The 6350-nt window shown below is 45.7% G+C and overlaps 1 pseudogene; it reads left to right on the plus strand.

The window, feature by feature from the left end:
- The first annotated feature begins 4828 nt into the window (after positions 1-4828).
- On the plus strand, positions 4829-5802 carry LOC129690613 (single-stranded DNA-binding protein 4-like; annotated as a pseudogene).
- Positions 5803-6350: the final 548 nt, after the last annotated feature.

Here is a 6350-nt window from a genome sequence, read left to right on the forward strand (position 1 = left end):
TATACTTTTTAAAGTTTAATTTTTTAGATGTATTTATGTCTATGCATGTTTGCCTGTACGTATGAATGAGTTCCAGGACAGCCAGTCCTCAACAGAGAGACCCTGCCTCCAAAACACAAACAAACAAACGGCAAGCAAACAAATCACATACCCACTCAGGGGGAGGTGATCAAAGAACCAGCCATTGAGTTCATGTCAGAGATAGTCCCTGTTCCCGTTACTAGGGAACCCACTCAGATACTGAGCTGCTGTGGGCTACATCTGAGCAGGGGACCTAGGTTATATCCATGAATGGTCCTTGGTTGGAGTATCAGTCTCAGAAAAGACCCCTGGGCCCAGATTTTTTGTTTCTGTTGCTCTCCTTGTGGAGCTCCTGTCCCCTCCTGGTCTTTCTATTTCCCCCTTCTTTCATAAGTTCCTTGCACTCTGCCCAAAGTTTGGTTATGAGTCTCAGCATCTGCTTTGATACACTGCTGGGTAGAGTCTTTCAGAGGCCCTCTGTGGTAGGCTCCTGTCCTGTGCCCTGTTTTCTCCCTCTTCTGATGTCCGTCCTGTTTGCCTTTCTGAGTGAGGACTGATCATCTTACCCAGGATCCTCCTTTTTTCTTTTTCTTTTTTAAGATTTATTTATTTATTATGTATACAATGTTCTGTCTGCATGTACACCTGCATGCCAGAAGAGAGCACCAGATCTCTTTATAGATGGTTGTAAGCCACCATACGGTTGCGGGGAATTGAACTCAGAACCTCTGGAAGAGCAGCCATTGCTCTTAACCTCTGAGCCATCTCTCCAGCCCAGGATCCTCCCTCTTGCTTAGCTTCTTTAGGTATATAAATTTTAGTATGTTTATTTTTTAGTATGTTTATCCTATATGTCTAATATCCACTTATAAGTGAGTATATACTGTGTATGTCTTTCTGCTTCTGGGATAACTCACTCAGGATGATCTTTTCTAGATTTCACCATTTGCCTGAAAATTTCATGATTTCCTTGTTTTTAATTGCTGAGTAGTATTCCATCGTGTAAATGTACCACAATTTCTATATTCATTCCTCAGTTGAGGGGCATCTGGGTTGTTTCCAGGTTCTGGCTATTATGAATAAAGCTGCTATGAACATGGTTGAGTAAATGTCCTTATTGTGTACTTGAGCATATTTTGGATAGATGCCTAGGAGTGGTATAACTGGATCTTGAGGAATTGCTATTTCTAATTTTCTGAGAAAGTTCCAGATTGCTTTCCAAAGTGGTTGTACAAGTTTACATTCCCACCAGCAATGGAGGAGGGTTCCCCTTTCTCCACATCTTCTCTGGCATGCATTGTCACTTGAGTTTTTTATCTTAGCCATTCTGAGACTCAACGGCATTCTGCATACCTTTCCTGTGTGCAAGCTTGAGTGAGAAACTCGGTCAAAGCAATCATTTGTGCCAGAGAGATCCATAAGCTCCTGATGACAGAAATGAAGGACTTCTTGCTAGCTTATTCTCTGGAAAGAGCGGTGTCCAGAACATCTCAGGTAGTAGTAGATCTCCAGCAGTAGCAGAAATTCCCCTCAAATGAAACCTGTTTATGAAGGATAGAGGGGGAAATATAGCCAGAGGTTGGCCCAGCGTCTGTTCAAGTTGAGTTTGCTGAACATATGGCCCATTTTCACAATGCTCTTGATCGGTCAGGCCAGCCCATGGTTCCCTTGAGTGGGCAGTTGCCTCCTCAGCATGACCTGAGGACAATGAAGCTGAGTGCATAATGATACTCAGAAGATTTGGGAAACCCAACCTATTTCCCAGACTACCACCAGGGCAGGTGGCTATGCAGCAGTTAGAACTCATGTATTGAGCTTGTGGTTCTCAAACTGCCTTGTGCATTGAACTCACGGTTCTCCCTGACATAGATTTGATGGGTCAGGCTTGGAGGTGACATTACTTCCATCCCACTCTACTGGCCAGACTTAGCACATGCTACCTCTGAGTGTGAGGAACTTTGGAATGGGCCCAGAAATGGTAAATTTGCTTCTAGGACCTTGCCTCCCTCCTCATCTCCCAACAAGGGGCTATAGATACTTTCAGCCATGCTCACAATTTTTACACTGCTGTGGGAATTCAAACTCAAGTCCTCATATGTGCACAGCAAGAGCTCATTAACCCCTGAGCCACCAATCTGTACAGAGAAAAAGGAGTAGGCCATTGCCATAAATGGTGATTTTAATGCACAGTCAAGTTTAAAAAAGTGCTCTCCTGGGGCAAAAGGGGAAGAAATAAAAGTTTCAAAAACAAAGAAAGAGACAGAGGAAACAACACAAGCTTCTGTTCCAGTGGAAGAAAGGCTGTGGGTTTACACACACTCACACCTACCCACTTAGATGCTACAGATAGGCATGGAGGCTCCAGCTTACCCTTCCAAGTCCACCCACATCCCTGCTCAGTCCACCTGTTCCAGTCTGCTGGCTGCCTACTTGCAGGGAATAGTTTGAGTGCCTCTGTGAATTCTAAGTGCATATGACACAGCATTCCGCAGGGTAGAGAGTTGTTGGTTGACTTGATGGAATCACAGCTACACTGAAAGGAAGAAAATGAGAGATAGGGAAGGAAAGATTCCCCCAGGAGCTTCAAGTACAGTAACTGGGTCACCTTGGACAGGTATCTTTAACTATCAGAACTTTTTGTTTCCTTGTCTGTGAAGTGGGGTATATGATTGCTCTGACCTCAAATGATTGTTGTGAGTGTTCAGTGAGTCAAAATACTCAAATGCTCCCATTCATAGTCAGTCTAGGGGAAGTAGTGTGGCTATTTTTAAAAGACAGTAAGACCACACACACTGAATGGAGTTGAAGACAGAAGTGAATAATAGGAAGGATCAACTGCTCATGTAACAGGGGGAGGAGGAGAGAATCTGATGGAGACAGATAACTTTTCCCATGCACTGTGGCCAAGGGACTTCAATATAAGTAAACATCAGAGGGTGACATTTAATGTTTATAGAACAAATGGACCATCCCTGAACAGGCTGGAGCAGGAAACAGGTGAACTAGAGCAAATAATTGACATGGTTGACTTAAGTCACACAGTGCCAAGTGTTTTGAGAGGAAATCAGATGTGTGTGTTGATGTCAAAGAGGCCAGGGGAAGAGTGTGGGTGGGTGTGTTTGTAAGGAGAAGAGTGTAGAAATTCCCTGAGGTATCAAATATCTGTGTGGTAGTATCTGACTCAGTCTACAAGCAAGAAGTGACTGCTTTGTTGCACTAAAACTTTCATAATTCAAGAGGTACATTGCAGTAAGCTGTATGGTAAGATTTTAGAGATTTAGAGAAAACTGAGATACTTTAGTGACCAAGACCCTAAAACCATGCAAGATAAGACCAAGAGGAGACAATGTAATGAGTTTCAGATTCTTTTCTCTTGGAAACAGAACACAGACCAGTTCTGACGACACAAGATCGCGATCCAACTTGTGAGTAACCTAGACCCTTCCCTTGCAGATGACACTCAAGACAGAGGACAGTAGGATAAACACAGAGAATTGTGTATGCAATGAGCGTGCATTTGTGCATGCATGTGTATACATGTGTGTGTGAATGGAAGTAATCTAACAATTCTATAAGGTGTTTTCATACATCTATGAAAATGTCAGTACTGGAGCACTTGTAGATACAATCATTTGTGCAAGCACATGGACTAATGTGATACTATTACTTCTTCCTATGCTTCTTCCAGCAATTAACCACACGGACTTTTTGCAGAAAGCAAAGAATGCCTTGGTAACAAAAACTTCACAGGGCCCCCATGAAGGACTTTCTCATTTTTCTAAACACATACACACAGAACGCAAGGACCTCAGAAAAGTGCGGGCCATCTGACCTGTTTGCTGTCACAGGGCTGAGGTTGGTGTCAGGGCCACTACCAATAAAGGCCACTCAGTTTTGTCTTTTTCAAAAAGAAAGAAAGGAAGAAAGAAAGAGAAAAAGAGAAAAATTCAACATAACGAGGCTTTGCACAAATGATAAATTCCATTAAAATGAAATAAAATACACTTGCTAAACATGCTTAAAGGGTTTATACATCTATGAACTTGCTTTCTTAGAGGAATTATGGAAACATTACTGTTTGGAAGCATAGCCTAGAATACAGAACACTTACCTCTCCCTAAACTGTTGACGCCACTAACCACATGGCATCTATAGAGAAAAGCAAGGCACTCTTTTATAACTAAGCATGAATGCACTTTCCAAACATTTGTTTAGTCACTTGTAGAAACAATCATATGTGCAAGCACATGGAATCATGTGGTAATCTTCTGCCTATGCCTTTTCTAGCAATCATGTGGAATCTTTACAGAAAGCAAAGAATACCTTGGTAACAAAAACTCAATACACCTACACAACATTTGTCTATGGTGTATGAATACACCAGTGAACTTGTTAGATGTCATGCATGTGAGAAATCACTCCTGTGAAAGCACAGCCAATACAGCCCATTTCATTAAGGTAGGGTTAGCATTAGAATTAGGGTTAGGGTTGTGCTAGAGTTAAGGTTAGGATTAGCGTTCAAATTTGGTTGTCTAGGCATTTGCAAGAAATGCCACGTAGGCTGGAGAGGTGGCTCAGAAGTGAAGAGCACTGTCTGCTCTTCGAGAGGTCCTGAGTTTGATTTCCAGCAACTACATGGTGGCTCCCAACCATCTATACTGGGATCTGGTGCCCTTTACTGGCATGCAGGTGTACATGCAGATAGAGAACTTATATATGTAAAATAAGTATATTTAAAAAAATAAAAAGAAAAGAAATGTAACGTAGGCGGCGAGAAACCACCCGCAGCTGCAGCTCCCGTGTGGACATGGCTGCCTGCCCAGGGTGCCTGTGGCAATGGCCACAAGCACCTGACAGGTGTGGAGCATGTAGGGCAAAGTGGGCAAGGGTTGCACCTCCTCCATTGGCCAAGCACATGGGAGAAGCCCGTACTGTATGTACTTGAGTACCTGCTGCATGTGCAGGCACAGAAGTCAGTGCAGGCTAGCCCCTAGTAGGCCTCCCTGGCTCCCAGACCCTCATCTCTGATGTGATGGACCGCTGCCCACATGCACAGGGGCACCCAAGCCTGGGAGGCTCGATGCAGAGGGTGACACCTCCGAAGGGCATGGTTAGTGTTGGGGCCCAGGGACATGGAGTTGGCATGCGGCTCCCACCAAATTCCCTTGCTACTAGCTAGGTCCTGCCATCCATGAACATGGTTCCAGGGGTGCATGGCCTGTGGGGCAGTCCCAGCGGTAACTCGATCCTTTACTCTTCCTCATCTCCAGTCAGCTACAGGGGACCAGCAGGAGAAGGCAGCGCCCCCGGAACACATATCATGCCCGGTCCTGGGGACTCCACCAAGTCCATCGAGAACATGTCCACCATCAGGAACCCCATCTGGTCAGGCTCCCGCAGGGCTAACTTCCCACTCGGCCCCAGCCGCAAGGGCGCAATGGCCTCTGAGTATGATGGAGCTGCACCACTCGAATGGATCCCTGGGCTCAGGGGATGTAGACCAGGTGCCAAAGAAATGCCAGACCCCAGTGCTGTGTCAGCCTGAGCAATGGTACTGGGGATCCTGGACAACCACGGAGACGAGGCAGTCTCTGGTACCATCCTGCACCAGTTCCCAAGCATAAGCACCTGCTTGGACTCCCAACCCACGGGTGCAGAGCTGGCCAGATGGGCTTGACAGGTAAACTGAGGTGGGGTGGCCACTGGGCCAGAGCAAGGCATGACTACGGCGGGCCAGAAAACCCATGGCATGACCATGAGCATGTGACAGCACAAGCCTGAGTCCAGTGCCCTGCTGGGGAGCTCAGAGAAACACTGTTGTGTGCTCTTCTCTACTTAGCTGGTCTAATAAACCTCTTTCATATAAAATCTGCTGTGCGCATCATCAATGTTTTATTTGGTCCTAACATTAGTGCTTTGGTGGGAAGGGCTCTCTGGGTGGCACCTGGTCTCGTCATGCCAGGACCCCTTTAATCGGACCCCTTTAATTTTAATCGGACCATGATGTCTGCAGCATATTTCCTCAACTGCCCTGCCCTTACTGCACCCGTTCTCCAGGGCTGCTTGGATTTGGCGTCCTGCCAAGTGCTCTGAGCCTGGGTACTCAGCATACACTCAAATCAGCTTGGGGAAGCTAAAACGCTCACAGGCCACTTCAGACAGACACAGCCTGCTTTTAGGTAAGAAGTTACTGGGGACCTTGTGCACACACAGATGGCTTTAAATTGCACCGCTGCCTCAGGCTCCAGGAGTGAAAATTTAAATTTCCCCAGGAACTCTTGCTGTTAGAGGCTGGCTTGTAGAGGAGGGTTTTCAGTTGTGCAGACTTC

The sequence above is a fragment of the Psammomys obesus genome, unplaced genomic scaffold, assembly GCF_907164565.1.
Source record: "Psammomys obesus unplaced genomic scaffold, mPsaObe1.curated_primary_1811, whole genome shotgun sequence".
NCBI classification, from domain to species: Eukaryota; Metazoa; Chordata; class Mammalia; order Rodentia; family Muridae; genus Psammomys; species Psammomys obesus.